Raw genomic sequence first — 18248 nt, 5'->3', positions numbered from 1 at the left:
GAATATTATGAGATTCTTTACTGAACGTATTAATGGCAATGGTCTGAGTTTACGATGCGTCAGCAAAATTTTGCGTCTCAAATTTCTCCTGGATTCACAGCGAGTAATCAAGGCCACCATAAATATCAAAGACGATCACTTGATTCACGTGGCACATAAATGCGAGCAATTAGTACGTTTCTATAGCAAGCTACGGGATTAAGGTATAACGCCTAGGTTAAAGAACTCCAGAGACAATCAGGTATTTTTTGAATCATTTATAGTTCGGTGGCAATTTCCTTTTAGTTAACTAAGACCTAATGGGATATCCTGTAGCCGTCTACATTTTTTCCAGATGCTTTCAGCTTAATGGGATCGTCGTAGTCTTGTGGTCACCTAAGAAGACACTCCCGTGCCATCTCGCAGAGACCTCGCGCTTTTTTGACGCGGCGATATTTCAAACTAGGGCGCAAAGGTTCGTGTGTTCAATTTCCATTTAACCTTTCCACATGAATATATTGTCTTGAGCTGGAAGACCCTTTCACATAAAAGGAGCTACCTGAAGTGGAAGCTCCTGTCAACATCGTCAGCATCGTGACGTCACAACAGCCTGCTGACAAACCAGTACCCTGCACGTCACGTGTCAATTATCGCTTTCCAGAGGCATGGCCATGATTTCAGAGTGCTAGCTCCAGGATCCCACTACGCCGACAAGCCACTCTTTCGCCCGACATTTTAGCCATCTTGGTTGCCATAGCAACTAATGCTTAAGAGAAATAGCTAAAAATGAAAATTTAGTTTTGAGGGCGAAAATCCGGCGGAGACAGTAAAGGCTATTGATGTGTGGAAAGGTGATGGGAAGCGTATACTTTTTGCGCGGCCGAGTTTTTGCCGCTTCAGCTTCCCCTTACTCGGTCTCATCCCTTCCTTGCAGCTGTGTAAAACCTTTACAGAAAATACAATCAGGAGAGTGCGTTAACCGTCACCCCCCGCGTCGGATTATCTGCAAATCATCTGCTCTCGGCATATAGAGATGTGATTGCGGAAGAGTGTAAATGTATGGTGTCCACGCGCTAGACTATTAAAGCATAGTCGAACGTTTTAGAATAGCGTTTTGAATGGTATTGTAACGAAACGTTACACAGACGGCACTCTGGCATCGAGGAACACCGAAAACCAGTCAGGTCAGCACGAGACGGAGCAGTTTCCCTTCGTTGTCTTTTCCCAATCGCCCGTGCAATTCTCCATCACCTTCTATGAATGACATGTGTCATTGCCCTCTTCTTTGCAGGAAGACCACAACACAAAACGTGGCGCCATCAGTCTCAAGATCCGTGTCATCCATTGTCCGCGCAGGATTCCTAGCTGCTGGTGGCATGTCGAAAGAGCGAGGGCACCTTGCGGCAAAGTGTACGCTTTGAAAGGGCCCGATTAGGGCTTGGAGGGCACGACGTCGCGGCAACTCTGAGCCGCGACACCGAGCCGGAACGCCGCGCCGAAAATCCGTGCCACACGCATCACACCAGGGGAAGGCGTTAGAAGGAAGGGGTCCGCTACGGCCCGATTTCTTCAGGAAGTACGCCATGATGCCTACTTGTCGTTTTCTGAGGTGTCCATGGCGACACCCTCGTACGTAGCTTTTTTAGGCTTCTTTGGGGCAGCCAATGCCATCGCAGTTGGGCTGTCATCCGAAGAATGTTGTCGCTTACTGTCATCACCTTCATCCGCGTGCAGTTTCTTCCGTGTGGTCACTCAGCGCGGAACGCTCGATTTTTGGAATTGGGACCACCGGGATGTGTTTGACTGGAGCTGTGGCACCCGCCATGTCCGCGCAGCGTTGGCACTCTTTATTAGTCCCGTGTAAGATGTCGTCTGATTCAGATAGACGACTCCGCGATCACCTCTTTCCTGCTGTGCTGACTTGCACTGGGCTCATCTGGGAATGACTCCTCCATGCTCAGCTGCTTGTCCTGAGGGGAGTCCAGAGGGGACTGAAAGTCTGATGTGTTTGATCCGTAGGGTAATAAGGATGTCTCGCCCTTACTTGATAGTTCTTCGGAGGTCTGCGCTGATGAGGCGTCCGTCGACTGTTCCTCATTTTCCGTGATGGTAGGGACCGGGAAAATTTGTTGCTGGACATATCAGGCTCGTTGGAAGGGGCCTTGGAACGCGCAGTGGCAGCAACAGCGTTCGCGTACGACCGTGGCAGTACACAGTCCGATTCTACATGCTGGCCTCCGCAACGCTTGCGTGCGGCAATGCAGGCCTCCGTCTCATGTCCGTAGGGGGAGCATCGCCCACACTTGGTCGCCCGGCAAGCCGCGCCCATGTGGCCTTCCTGTCCGCACCGCGAACAGACCCGTTTCATGCCGCGATATTAAAGCTTGACCCAGTGGCCCACGACGGAGAGGAAGTTGGGAGGTGTTCTTGCCATGTCCAACTTCACAAGTCGGCACCCATTGCGGACGTAGCTCTTTTCCTTGAACACGGGTTCCGTGATTGCCAGAACTTTGCCATATGGCGCCAGAGATGCAGCCAGAACATCGTCGCCGACGTACGGCGGCAGCCTGAAAACGGTGGCAAAAACCACTGGCGCAGCGAGCTGCACCAACAGCAAATGGTGATTTCCGACGGACAGAGCTCCCGCGGCAATAACTTTCGTCGCTTGCGTCATCGATGACACAGCAGCGAGGAACTTAGTTCCGCCGAGGTGCTGCAAATACTGCAGCCCCCCGGCACCGACGACCTTCTCGAACGCATCAATCAGGTCGTCTGCCGAAGCTGGCTCCGGCAACTCGAAAGTGAAGCACTGGGCCTATAGCCCGGCCTCGGACTCAGGGGCAGCAGCACAAACAAGGTCTCCAAGGGAATGAGGCAGCCGACGCCGCCGCCCGCGCGCTTTCTCTCCGGGCATTTCCCACGGGACCCGACGTGGACCAGGATTTTGATTTCAGCCCAGTTTACAAATTTAAAGAAATATGTGAATATTACAGATCTACGCACCAAACTCTTCCCACCCCGTGCAAAGGGCTGGGGAAGGCTAACGAGCGGGTGCTCCTGCGCCTGCTCACCAATACAATGTTGTGCCCGGCTACTCTAAAACATTTTGATCTGCAATTCGACGGGCTGTGCTCGCACTGTGGGGAGGTGTCTGACACCTACCACATGGTGTGGGCCTGCCAGAAAAGCCCATCTTTGCCCCCTATCCCCAACCCCACCCGAGAAAACTGGGAGGCGACCCTGTCCGCCTGCTGCACCCTAGATGCCCAAAAGGTCTTAACGCAGCGCGCCCGGGCTACGGCAACCGCCAATGGAGTGCCTGTCTAGGCATCCCACCTAGTGTATACATCTCTATGTATTATAATAAATGTTTTCACCACCACCGCCGAGGAAAATGAGCCCCGGACGCCAGATCGCGATGGAAGAATGAAGATAAGCCAAAGCGAACTAAACTGCAATGTGGTGTCCCCTGTGAAAGGCCATGGAGGTGTGCGCGTAAATAAGAATATATTTCTTGAAGGATTCATTTCGCTTGATTCAACTTATCAAGCTTGCTTAAAAAGATATTTTGTTTTTCACATTGCATGAAGGTTTTATCGTGAACATTATGCTCGAAGCAGGCACAAAAAACAGTTTTTTAAAGCTTTGAGAATTTTGGGAATCTGCGATAGAGAAGGCCACCATGGAAGACTGGATACACATCGCTATTGAAAAGTTGAGCGCTGAACTGTACCTATATATAAGAGGGCTTGGCTTAGTTTGTAGCTTTTAGATTGGGTGACTGCTGGGGCAGGTAGGTCACCGCCGCTTGCGGTGGGGGCTGGCCTGTCAACGAATTTTTATCTGTTGTAGGCCGTCATTGTTCCCGCCATCGCTTCGGTGGTGGACGACGGCTGTTGTTGCGGCGCGCGTCTTTCTCTCCCTCTTCTTTTACTTTCTTCTCTATTTTCTCTTCTGTCTGCAGTGCCGGAGTACCCGGGTTCGAACCCGACCTCGGCGGCTGCGTTTCGATGGAGGCGAAACGAAGAGGCGTCCGTGTGCTGTGCGATGTCAGCGCACCTTAAAGATCCCCAGGTGGTCGAAATTACTCTGTAGCCCTCCACTACGGCTCCTCTTTCTCTCTTTCCATTTTCACTCCCTTCTTCCTCCCTTCCCTTACGGCGCGGTTGCGGTGTCCACAGAAAACAAGTGAGACAGTTACCGCGTCTTTCCCTTCCTATAAACAAATCAAATCAAATCAAATCTTCTCTCTGCACGAGGCAGCGGAGGTGGCTCAGCTACAGAGCCGGTAGCAGGCCCGTGCATTTTCTTTTCCTTCCTGCAGCCACAACAGGGATTTGAGCATCACATTCTGTATCTTTCACAACATCATGTATTTTCACAATACTCTTGGCAAAATATTCATACACGGATCTGGCACCAGTGTCACCGTGACGATAATCCATAGCACTGAACCACACAGAATGCAGGCTCAGCAGGAACATGGCATCGTATGGTATTGCATCGTCATGAATTGGCGGAAACCTGATACTTTGCGGTTAAGAGGGAGATCCTTTTGAATGTTGCTCTATAGCACGTCCCAAAAAAAGATAGCGTTGGCACACTCAAGGAACATATGTTCGATTGTTTCTGTTTTGTTACACAGAAAACAGTTTGTCCTCCATGGTACATATATGCCTTTTTTTCACATATCCAAGCCTTAACGGGTAGGGTATCAGTGTGTAGATGGAAAAAAATTGGCAGTGGCTTAGCTTGGTTAAGCCTGGTAATTGCGAAAGCAATAGCTATGGCTACGCCTAGGTTCAGCTGGTGGTGTAGCTGGTTGTTGTGCTTCTGGTTATGCTTATGGTCATGCAGTGATTCACTCTGGCCACGACATATGGTTCAACTATTGTTCATTGCGGGGTGCTACCTGGTTATTCTATGTATAACTAGTAGTGAGGCAAGGAGTGCCGTGGCTGCAACGATATACATGGTTGTGGGTGAGGTTAAGGCAGAATGTACAACTGCCGCTCCGGGACCGGCTGCAACGGCATTCTTTACGCCAGCAGAAATGAAAGCATCCCAGGAGACTGCGTTGGTTTCACCTGCCGATAGCCCACCTCCTGTTATAGTATCCAACGTTGCACCCTCGGCGGTAGCTGCGGTAGGAGCGGGAGTTAGGCCGCGGTTAATAGCTACCGCCTCACGAGCCGGCGGCGCGAGTTAGGGCCCCTGTTTTTGCCGCAGATGGGATGACGTCACTCCGGCTGTAGCGCCTCTCGGGGAAGGAGCTGGAGTTAGGCCGCGGTTGGTAGCTACCGCCTCGCAAGTTCACGGCGCGAGTTGGGGCCCCTGTTTTTGCGCAGCTGTGCTTGGCGGTGCGCCAAAGGTCACGCTAAAGGTCAGTGGTAGCTACCGCCTCGCTACGCGAAGAGCTGAAAAGTGATAGTATTGCTTTCGCAATAAAAACCACTGGCGCAGCGAGCTGCACCAACGGCACATGGTGATTTCCGACGGGCAGAGCTCCCGCGGCAACAACTTTCGTCACTTGCGTCATCGATGACACAGCAGCGAGGAACTTAGTTCCGCCGAGGTGCTGCAAATACTGCAGCCCCCCGGCACCGACGACCTTCTCGAACGCATCAATCAGGTCGTCTGCCGAAGCTGGCTCCGGCAACTCGAAAGTGAAGCACTTGGCCTTGGAAGGCCTAGTACTTAGTGGTGGTTGGTCCATATTCCCGGGACCATAGAGCTCCTTACACTAACGGTACCAATATGCCAAGCAGATAGCCCAGCCTCGGACTCAGGTGCAGCAGCACCACTGAGAATGACAGCAGGCGGGACCGGGCAGCCGAACATCAAGGGAGCGCCCGTCGAGGAAAATGAGCCCCGGACGCCAGTAAGGCCAGATACCAAATCGCTATGAGGGAGTGAAAAATGAAGCCAAAGCAAACTAAACTGCATTTTGATGTCCTCTGTGAAAGGCCATGGAGGTGTGCACGATAAATAAGAATATCTTTCTGAAGGATTCATTTCGCTATGATTCAACTTCTCCAGCTTGCTTAAAAAGACATTTTGTTTCTCACATTGCATGAAGGTTTTATCGTGAACATTATGCTCGAAGCAGGCACAAAAGACAATTTTTTAAAGCTTTGAGAAGTTTGGGAATGTGCGATAGAGAAGGTCATCATGGAAGACAATGCATGGTAACTGGATACACATCGCTATTGAAAAGTTGAGGAGCGCTGAACTTTACGGGCTTGGCTTAGTTTGTAGCTTTTCGATTGGGTGGCTGCTCCCGGCCTTACGGGTGCTGGGAAGGTATGTGCTGTGTCGCATCACAGCACAGGTTATCCTACGGACGCGGCCACCGCAGGATAATCCTGTTAGATACAATACAGAAGTAGGGCTTTAGCCTTTTGTGGTGGAAGCTCCTTGTCACCGTATCTGTTGCGCATGTCATTTATTGCATCGCCACGGCTTCGGTGGCGTACGACGTTTATTGTGGCGCACGTGTCTTCCTTCCCGTGCTTTTTATTGCGATAGCAATACCACGCCAGGTTTCGAGCCATTGCGCATCCCTGGCCGGCGCCACGCTTGACCTTGAAGGGCCGGGAAAGAGAAGGAACTTTTGCGGCGATGATACTTAAAAAACTAATTAATAAACCTTCCATGCCTTGGATCCCCAGGCTAGCGCTTTACCACTGCACTACACCACGTTTTTTTTATTTATTGCGAAATGTACATAATGACAAAATATAAAGTACAAAATATTTACAAGGTTTGTAGGCCACTTGCCGGCCGCGAATAATGGAGTCGTTTCATTTGTGCAAGATTTCTAAGCACCACCTTGATTAGAGCATCACATTCTGTATCTTTCAAAACATGTATTTTCACAATACTCTCGGCAAAATATTCATGCAATGATCTAGCACCAGTGTCACCGTGATGATCATCCATAGCACTGAACCAGACAGAACTGAACCACACCGAACCATCCCAATTCATAGAGTTAACCAGAGTTAAACCACAACAAATTTTTTTCTCGATGGGGAGATGCAGGTTAATCCTAATAAAGGTGATTCTATTTAATCCGAATTCTGTGGGGCCCCTAATTGTAGGCGCCTTTAGAGCGTAGCCCTTTGGCGCCCGTTCCAGCGTTTTGCGGCATCGCCGTCTCCGTTGTCCCTCCACTGGTAACCAGTCCCAGAAATTAGGAAATGAAATAAATAAATCCCGCCTCCACCGGGAATCGAATCTCAGTCTCCAGGATCCCCCGCCGAGCGCTTTAATCAACTGTGCCATCCCCGGTATCGTGAAACGCACATCATAATTCTCCTTGTCTACCGTGAGGATATTAGCATCACAATGATGTCATTAGCAATGATAATGACGGTGCATTTATTTGGTAATGATAATGAGAGTAAACATGATGCGCCGTGTGCACCAGCAACGCTCATGGCCGTAGCCAGTTCCGCAGCCAAAAAAGAACGATAGCATAGAACATGACTTTGTGGGTGCTGTAAAAGAGGAGCTAGCAGTTAACTAACTAGTCTAGTAACGTAATCGTCGACGTCGCCGTTGTTCCTTTGTACCCAGCTCCGCTGCCAAAAAAGAATGGTACCTTAGGATAGAGCGCCAAGGAAAGATGTGGTTGACTATTTCGGCGCTGTGAAACAGGGACTAGTTGGTGTATCGGAATACGAATGGAGCTACAGAATAGAGCATCAAGGAAAGAAAGTATTAATATGACAGAATGTTTAATGTGGCTTATTTGGATAAATAATTAGAACCAATAACAATAATAATTGGTTGACATATAGGAAAGGCGCAATTGTCTGTCCCCGGTTCTGTGGACACCTTACCGGGCCGCAAAGATAGGGGGAAATTGGGAGTGAAGGGGGAAAGAGAGGAAAGGGACACCCAGTGGACGGCTGCGGATTAATTTCGACCACTCGGGGATCTTTAACGGGCACTGACATCGCACAGCACCCGGACATCACTTCGTTTCGTCTCCATCCAAACGCTGCCGCCGCCGGTCGGGATCTAACCCAGGTACTCCGGCACAGTTGCCTGGCGTCTTACTACTGCACTGTCGCGGCGGTTAATAATAATAAAAAATGAAAGATGGCTTAGCTCTGCTATGCCTGGATATACGTAGTGGCAAGCAGTGACTACTTCGGGATCAGAAGAAAATGTCTCCAGTCTTCTGCGGCATTCGTCAGCAGCTAAACTCTCCTTGGCTTCCATGTCGAGCGCGTCTAAGTTCACCGGCGTTCTATAATTCGTTTACAGGAAAGAAAAGGCGCAGCATCTGTCACACTCAGAAGGCAAGAAGCGCCGCCCGGTGCTGTTGGAGCGCACTCGTTCCCGCTTGGTCCTCAGCTGACAACAGATGGGTGACGTCACATCCTTGACGTCACCCTAATTGCGTGCCAATCGCAGTATCTGTCACTCTCGGAATACCACTGTCATTCTCACGGCAAACAAGCGGAAATATGAAGAGCGTTTCACGACCCGGGGCGTGGCGCAGCGGTTGTACTCCCTGATGGGGCTGGGACAGGCGGGTCACCGCCGCTTGCGGTGGGGGCTAACCTGCCACCTAATTTTTATCTGTTGTAGGTCGTCATTGCACCCGCCACCGCTGCGGTGGTGGACGACGGCTGTTGTTGCGGCGCGCGTCTTTCTTTCACTCTTCCTTTTCTTCTTCTCTATTTTCTCTTCTGTCTGCACGAGGCAGCGGAGGTGGCTCAGCTGCAGAGCCAGTAGCAGGCCCGTGTATTTTCTTTTACTTCTTCCTACAGCCACAACAACAATAACGGTAAAGCGCGCTGCTGGCGATCCAATGGATGGACGACATACGGCATACGCGAAGCTGGGCTGTTCCTGGCCCTACGGCTCTGGGACGGGTTGGTTAACGCTGCTTGCGGCGGGGGCTAGCCTGTCGCAGAATTTTTATCTGTTGTAGGCTGTCATTGCACCCGCCACCGCTTCGGTGGTGGACGACGGCTGTTGTTGCGGCGCGCGCCTTTCTCTCCCTCTTCTTTTTCCTTTTTAAAGCGCAGCTCTTTGGCGTCCGTTCGTGGGTTTCGCGTCGGCGTCGTCGTCGGCCTCGTAACCAGCTCCGCCCCCCTTTCATCCCCCCAGCGCTAGCAACGACCGACTGATACCGCTGGATGCCGCTGACGCCGCTAGAGAGTCAAGATAACGTGACTGCATAGAACACCGTCGCCGCCATGCAGAAAGAGGAGGGGAGGGTCCCCCCCCCCCCCCCCCTGTTCCTGTGTGGCGGATAGGGTGCTAGTTGCCGACGCGCCGGTTATTTCACGTAGGCCCCGGCACGTCGACGAATACGTGACCACCTTCCCACGGCTAGACCTGGTTCTTGGCGCTGCGGAAGCGAGGGTATCATATTGTTTGCGTCGGCATCGGCGGCGTTGTCCCTGAAACCAACTCCGCAGCTGCAGGGGTTGACTCACTATCGGCGTCAGCAGCATCAGTCAGTCGCTGCTATCTCTTCCCTCCTCCCTTTATCGCGTTGTCCGCTTGCTGCGCGCGCTTCTGCCCCCATCGTTTGCCGCTGGGTGTACACGCCGACCCCCTCCCCCCTCTTCCTGCGAGTCTCCGGTTGTCAAAGCGCCGGCTCGAATAATAAATTGGTTCACAGGAAGGGAAAGGCGCAGTAACTGTCACACTTGCTCTGTGGACACCCGAACCGTGCCGTAAGGGAAGGGAGGAAGGTGGGAATGAAAGTGGAAAGAGAGAAAGAGGAGCCGTAGTGGAGGGCTACGGAGTAATTTCGACCACCTGGGGATCTTTAACGTGCGCTGACATCGCACAGCACACGACGCCTCTTCGTTTCGCCTCCATCGAAACGCAGCCTAATTCCTTTCTTCGCTCCTCCTCCAATGCAACCCCGTGCGGTGGCAATCAGAGAGCCAGATCGGTGGCGGCGGATCTGTATATGTGCACCGCCCGAGCCGAAATTGCCGCTGCCGTTCTTTCTTAAAGGAATACGTGTGAAAAATAAAAAAAAAAATCTGTGATAGCGCATACATGTGTTGCTCGATTTCTTTGCCTCAATCTATCGAAAAGGTGAAACAGCTTATTTGCTGCGCTCAAATTTCGCATTAGGAAGTAACGTAATCGTCGGTAATTTTTTTCTCTGCTTTCTTCTGTTCTCCTCTTTCTCTCTTTCCACTTTCACTCCAACCTTCCCACCTTCCCTTACGGCGCGGTTGAGGTGTCCTAAGAAAAACAAGTGAGACAGTTACGGCGCCTTTCTCTTGCTATAAATAAATCAATTAGGTGGCAGCGGAAGTGGCTCAGCTACAGAGCCAGTAGCAGGCTCGTGCATTTTCGTTTCCTTCTGCCTGTAGCAAAAAAACAACAACAGAAAGGTGGAGTATCTGTCACACTTGTTTCATGTGGACACCTGAATCGCGCCGTAAGGGAAGGAAGGTGGCAGTTAAAGTGGAACTGGTTACGAGGGACAACGCCGATGCGTCGGAGGATATAAAAAATTGCTGGAGTGGAAGTCAATGGGCTGCGGCGAAGCTTGCGGCGGCCATCTTGCGGTGGGCAAGAAGTGGCCTGCCAGCGCTTGGAAGCGCTGTTCACTGGCGTTGCCAGTGTGTTTCAAGTGCTTAAAGGATTTTTAAGTTCTCATGCAATGCTTTGGGCTATCACGTGAGCCATATTAGATGTCTCCGAATTGATTTTAATCATCTAGCTTTTTAAAGATATTCATGATATCCGAGTACTGGTAATTGCACAATGGTGACTAAATATTAAAATACATGCTATAGCTACAAGTCGTATATCGTTGGATTGCTTATGCCAAGTCCAACAGCACTAGTCTAGCTGCACGTTTCAATTATTTACCGCTAATTGCGCTAATGATTTACTGCTAATTGTAAAATTGTGAATAAATATTAAAATACATGCTATAGCTGAAAGTCGAATATCGTTGGATAGCTTATGCTAAGCCCAACAGCACGACTAGCTGCACGTTCTAATTTTCACCGATAATTGCGCTAATTAATTACTTTTAATTGCATAATTGTGAATAATAACATGCTATAGCTACAAGTTGTTTATTATTGGATAGCTTATGCCAAGTCCAACAGCACTAGACTAGCTGCATGTTTTATTTACCGCTAATTGCGCAAATTAATTAGTGCTAATTGCAATGATATTAATTTAGTAGAACTGTACTCTATATAAGCTACACCACGATATATGACTTGAAAGGATAGCATTCAATTCAGATTTAATCACAATGGACTAATTAGCGGTAATTAATTAAGACGTGCAATTAGTCTAAAGCACTTGTACTCGGCATAAGCTATCCAACGATATATGACTTGTAGCCAATGCATGTATTTTAACTTTTATGGACAATTATCTAATTAGCATAATTAATTAGGAATTAAGTCAATTAAGTTAAGCCAGTGCACTTATACTCGACATATGCTATTTAGCGACATATGACTCGATGTGTAAAATCTAAAGTATATTAGCAGTTATTTCACCTTGTTTAATTAATACTTGCAATTAATTAAGACTTGCTCAGCTGGTAGCCCACAACATTGCATCACAACTTAAAAATCCTTTGGGTACTTGAAACACACTGGCAACGTTCGCGAACAGCGCGTCCAAACGCTTGGGAGGACACTTCTTGCCCACCACAAGATGGCCGCCGCAGGCTTCACCCCAGCCCATTGGTCGGCATAGGGAACTTCCACTCCAGCAGGTTTTTTATATAGCTGAGGGGGTATGCTTCTGAACCACTTCGTGCGGTTTGTAATGAATAACTTCCAATGTTCCGAATCTCTTGATAATAAGACTTTTTTTTGTCCTGTATCCTCTCCAATAGGATCAGCGCCATTACATGGCTCAGAAGCAGACCCCCTGGGCTCTACACTTTTGATAAAGGCTCTACGTTTTACTAGCAATGTGAAAGGTTATATCCTCCTTGATGCCGACAGTGACGACGGCGCAAAACCCAGGAACGGGTGCCACAGAGCTGCGCTCTAAAAAGTGTGGCAGATATCCTCTCGTCGAGGCGATGTGCCGCTTTGTGTAGCTCAAGCATCAGCGACGACCTCTGGGCCCTCTAGATAGCCTTCGAGGCATGATGCGGCATGATGCTGACGCAGTCACGCGGAAGATCTAAGCCTGGTCGCTCTAAACGTGGCTGTAAATTCAAAAGAGCCATTTTTTAGCCTACACCAGCTATATAGTGCAGCAAAATACAATTGGAGGTATTGGATATTGGTGTAGGGTAAAAAAATTGGCCTAATATCAAGGCGAAAGCAATCTATTGCTTCGTACTCGCGGCCACGACCCTGTCCGTCCGGCCAGAAGAGGCGTCACACTTCTCGAGATCTCGCAGGCTGCCGCGAGATCATTTAATGACTCATACCACCGGCCATCACCCTATCCGTTCGGCCACGACCGCGTCGCACCTTAACTAGTACTACTAATAGTTATGGCCAATGACTAACTTGTCACTAAATAGCACTAATGACTAACTAATCATTACTATTTTTTACCCCGCCGGGATGGCGCAGTGGTTACGGCGCTCGACTACTGTTCCCAAGGACGCGGGATCGAATCCTGGCCCCGGCGGCCGCTTTTAAATGGAGGCGAAAAGCAAGGTGCCCGTGTGCTGTGCGATGTCAGTGCACGTTAAAGAACCCCAGATGGTCGAAATTTCCGGAGTCCTCCACTAAGGCGTCTCTCATAGCCTGAGTTGCTTTGGGACGTTAAACCCTACAAACCACAAACCAAACCAAACCAGTTTTAAATAGTCATTATTCATGACTAACCAGTTATGGGTAATGACAGAGATGACTGTGACTATTGCGTCATCACATAGTGACGTCATCAACCTAGTCGTATGGCTAAATACGGAACTCAACCTGGGGAGCGACCACTCAATAGTGGAAACCACGGTTGAAATCAGGAGTAAAGTCAAAGGAAAAAAGTGCTTCCGGACGAAAATCACAGACTGGGACCGATTTAGAGAGATTAGGGGGAACAGAGACCTAACAGAGGTAGGAAATATAGAGGACTGGTGCGAAGCGGAAGACACCAGGAAAACAACTAAGACGCTAGAAGGGGAAAAAGCTCCGGAAATAGCGGATGCCCGACTCCTACACATGTGGGAGGCCAAACAGGGCATGGAACGTCGACTTAAAAGGCAGGGCAGAAACAACAAAAATCTCAGAAGAAGACTGGCGCGTCATAACAAAGAAATAGAAGATTACGCCTTTATACTATGTGAACAAAATTGGACTAACAAATGTGGCGACATGGAAAGGAATATAAACCTCCCTCAGACGTGGAATATCCTAAGGCAGTTAATAGACCCTGAAACGTCCAAAACACAAGCACGAGTCAATATGGCTAAGGTTAGACACGCATGCGAAGAGCAGGACGATGACATATTCATGAAGAAACTCGTCGAGACATACATAGGGGACACCGAAATTAGAGAGCTACCCGACTACCAAGGAATTCCAAATGAGAAGTTAGATGCGCCCATCACGAGAGCTGAAGTAAGGGCGGAGATAGCGAAACTCAAAACCAAGTCAGCTCCAGGGCCAGATGGAGTCACGAATAAAATGCTCAGGAATTTAGATGACAACTCGATAGAGGCCCTTACCAGCTACATGCAGAAATGCTGGGAAAAAGGGGAGATCCCACCGCTGTGGAAAGAGGCTACCGTGATCCTGATCCCAAAACCCGAGAAGCAACCGAAACTGGAAAATCTCCGGCCTATATCGCTCACGTCATGTGTAGGAAAGTTAATGGAACACATAATTCAGACCAGAATTTCAAATTATATGGAGGAAAAAGAGAAATGGCCAGACGAGATGTATGGCTTCAGGCCCCATCTGAGCACACAGGACGTCATGCTGCGGCTGCAGCAAGACATAATTAATTCCAGAACCAAAGATGCGAAAGTCATTATGGGACTGGACCTAAAAAGGGCCTTCGACAACGTCAAGCACGAAGCCATCTTGGAAGGGCTCCAGCAGGCAGGAATAGGGCTAAAAACTTATCGCTATGTCAGAAATTTCTTAACGGACCGCACGGCGGTTATAACTTTCCAGGAAATACAATCTGGGGTGATCAGGCTAGGTAACAGGGGGACACCTCAGGGATCGGTACTGTCACCCACCCTTTTCAACATGGCCATGAGAGGGCTCCCGAAGGAATTGCGGAAAATTGGGAATTACAACTTAAATTACAGCCTGTACGTGGACGACATCAATCTCTGGATCAACAGAGGGAGCGACGCAGAGATCAATGAAACGCTGCAGGCGGCAGCAGATGTCATCTCTAAGTACGCGGCGGACAGAGGACTTAAATGTTCGCCTGAAAAATCAGAAATCTTCGTGTATAATGACAAGGCACTCAGGAACAAACCTCCCTCTGACCCACAGGTGTACGTGGAAGGAAGGGAGATACCAAAAGTAGAGACAATACGAATATTGGGACTCCACTTACAAACACAGGGAAGGAACACGATCACCATTAAACAGTTAGAAAACCACGCGACCCAGACATTAAACCTCATCAGGAGGGTCTCACGTAACGGAGGCGGCCTCAAGGAAAAAAACCTCCTGAGATTGGTACAAGCCTTCATCATTAGCAGAGTGGGCTACGCCACGCCATATCTGAACCTAAAGGCAGATGAGAGGAGAAAGATAGACGCGCTCATCAGAAAATGCGTTAAAAAGGCCCTAGGCCTCCCAACATGTACATCGACGGAGCAGCTACTGGCCCTAGGACTGCACAATACGATTTCAGAAATCACGGAAGCGGTTAAAACCTCGCAACTTGAAAGACTCAGCACGACGCGAGTGGGAAGAGCTACGCTAAGTAACCTTGGAATAGCCACAGACAGGGGGCAAAAGGAAAGGGTTGACATTGACAGGAAAATCAGGGCGCACCTAAGAATCCCTCCCCTACCCAAAAATATGCACCCTGAGTTTAATAGGGAAAGGCGACAGAAAAGGGCGGAAGCGATAGAAACAATATATCGGAGCAAACCCCCAAATGAAGTTGCCTACGTAGATGCGGCAGGAAAGAGACACAGTCGATACATGACCATAGCGGCGGTAGATGGGGGAGGCACCCTCATCACGGTGGCTACCATACTAGGGAAAGAAACCGAGATAGCGGAGGAAGCTGCGATAGCGATCGCTTGCGTTGGCACCAAAGCTAGATATATTATTAGCGACAGTAAAACTGCAATCCAAAATTTCAGTAGGGGGAGGGTAAACCCCCTCACCACCAAAATTTTAACACAAGGAGTGATTGATAGGACGATCAACATCATCTGGACCCCGGCGCACGGATCTGTCAGCGGTAACGAGGCGGCCCACAGTGCAGCTCGAGATCTCTACCTCCGAGCTGTACAGGATGGCTCGGCTCAGGTAGAACATAATAGAGAAGGGCGATTAATTTCGTATCAAGACATTACAGAACACTACAGGCAATGCCGGAGGCGTTTCCCCCCACCAAACACGGCGTTAAATAGAGATCAGGCAATGGCGTGGAGACGCCTGCAGACTGGAGTATACCCAAACCCAGTACTAAATAAACATATCCGATCGGACTGCGAGGACGATAAATGTAAAAAGTGTGGGGCGAGAGGAACCCTCGACCATATAATTTGGGAGTGCGCTTACTCCCCAGGCAGGGCGCAAAACATTAGCAGTAGGGAAGCCTGGGAAACCTTATTGCGAAGCTCGGACCCTGAGCTCCAACTCACCGCCGTCCAACTGGCAGCAGAGGCCGCCGGCGAAACCAAACCGGCCAGCACCTAATGCGACCATCCCGTGCGGCTGGGCCGCTAAGTCCCCTGTGCTAAGTCCCCTGTCCCCGCTCTGTCTCACCCCCCTTACAGGGGGGTGAGACAGAGCGGCCCAGGTGGTGTGGTCCTTCTCTGTTGGACAATAAAAGTTTTCAACAACAACAACAACAACATGACTGGTATAATAGGGCCATTTTTTACCGAACGTGGTTCAACACGAATGCACTCTTGCAGCGGAATGATCTAGGTGCAGCACGGAATAGAAAACCAATTAAACAATTAGGTCATTTGCATATCGATAGAATAACAGCAGTAAACGAAGTGACACACAAAATTCAAAAATAGCTTCAAGATTGACTGTTAGATATGGAGGGTAGTTTGAAAAAGCGAGAATTCTCGATAGATCTAAACGTTTTGCAGCGTTGTTTGACATGGCATAAGGCACATAACTACAAACTAGGATTTTCGCAAAGCGTCGTTGTCATTTTGAGTTTCTTTGTAGCTGTTTGAAGTGAGTGCCGCGGCCGCTGTCGTGGTGTCCAGGGTCATTGCAATTTTCGACACCGTTGGTCTCGTGGAACGCATCATGCCGCCTCAGCCATCCGAAAAGGCTGTGAAGGCTTAAGAGGGGTTAGGTTAGGCATAGCGCTAGCTAGACGGCTGTCATTGCGATGGCGCCGCCGCAGCCTAGGTTGCGTCCGTTTACCTTCTTCGGCCGCGTACCGGGGGTGAACAACACCGACATTTGCTAAGAGCTGGTGAAGCGATTTAGCAAGGCCGAGATTGGAGGTGTGCAGGATTTCCAAGCTGGACGCTTCGAGATCTTCTCACACTCTGGAGACCCTGGTTCGATTCCCACCCAGCCCATCTTGCAAGTTGCTTTTTATTTATGAAGTGCATGCCGGGATTTATCGCTCACGGCTAACGCCGCCGACGACACCGGCTTTTCTGCGACATGAGCTCCTTAACGCTGCCGCGTTAATAAAAAGCAACTTCCAAGATGGGCTGGGTGGGAATCGAACCAGGGTCTCCGTAGCTCCGGGTCTCCGTGGTAGCGTCTCCGTGTGAGACGGAGACGCTACCACTCAGCCACGAGTTCGATGCTTGAAAGCAGTACAAAAGCGCTTCTAGTGAATGCGGTGTTGCCTTAGAAACGTGACGTAGAACGTTATACCGCGGTGTATATCGGTAATTATGAGCATGTTACTTACAGAAGTCGCAGTTACACGAGCAGCAAAGTACGTTTCCGCTACATTTCTTCTGCGCTCTGCGCACATGAAGAGCCATCTTGCGGCAAACAGAAGAACCCCTCCTCGCAATGTGCGGCGCTGCCCTGACACGTGGCGCGCCACTCGCCCCTGACGTTTCGCCGTGCAACCTCACGGGTTGTAGAATCAAGCGTCTTTCCTTTCTTTAGATCACTATCTTCGCTCACCCGCTTCTCCCCTTCGGGCCGCACGGGTACCGGTGCAAGGATGCCCCAATACCCTTGCGCTTAATAAGTTTTCTCGTTCTCTCCCCTTCCAACATCCAGCGTGCGTCACTCGAACAGTGGTGTTTAGGCGACGCGGCTCCTCTTTCCGCTCACAGCGCGATTGCTAGGTGCAGCGTCTTATGCCGGACGCCTCTGACGTGATCGCTGCGGCGTAGCGCTTCTGCTGGAAAAGCGTCCCCTGCGATGTGTGCCGAGCTGCTTCCGAGGAATCATGCTTCTGCGTGGTGCTCCCAAGCGATATAGAGGACGATCCCATGAAGGCGTCAGCCCCATGATCGCGTCCGCCCTCATGGCGCGTCGCTGCCCGGCTTTATCCTTCCGAGACACCGAGTTCTTTGGTTCGTTCCGCTTGCTCAGGTGCACGTTTCGTTGCCGCGCCGAAAGCTGCGTTGCTCAGCGCTCACCGCGTGATTCGTGAGTGCAAAGTCCGACGCGGGGCGCTTCATCAGTGATTGCTGCGCCGTAGCGCATTGTCTTACACTCCTTGGCAGGTCGACGCGTGTTGTATTGCAGGGCCTTGCGCGCTCGCTCTTGAGACGCGTGTGATGGAAGCGGCGCCGTCTACCAGTGCCGGTAGCGCTGGGCGGTGCGAACGAGGTGCAATAACGCTATCGCGTTCCACTCTTGAAGGCAAAGCTTAAGCGTCCTCCAAATTTTTTTCCAAATGACCTGGACGTGAAGGAGCTGCGAGAGGCCTTGGAGCGGTACGGACCCGTGGAATCCATCTCCGCCGAGTACGCACCGGAGTTCGAGGGGATCCCGAGCGGCAACCGCCGCGTGAAGATGGACCTGCGACGACCGCTGCCGAACTTTCTGCAGATGGCCGCGTTCACCCTGCAGTGCGAGTACGAGGGGGTCGCACGTGTTTGCCGGCCGGCGCTGCGGCGCTAGCGGCCACGTGCGCACTGCGTGCGATGTCCCCTTGTGCGCGCGCTGTGTGGCCGAAGCCTTCGGCCACGC

The sequence above is a fragment of the Amblyomma maculatum genome, chromosome 9, assembly GCF_055883805.1.
Source record: "Amblyomma maculatum isolate TAMU_Amacu chromosome 9, ASM5588380v1, whole genome shotgun sequence".
In the NCBI taxonomy this organism is placed as follows: domain Eukaryota; kingdom Metazoa; phylum Arthropoda; class Arachnida; order Ixodida; family Ixodidae; genus Amblyomma; species Amblyomma maculatum.
This window is presented reverse-complemented; position numbering follows the sequence as displayed.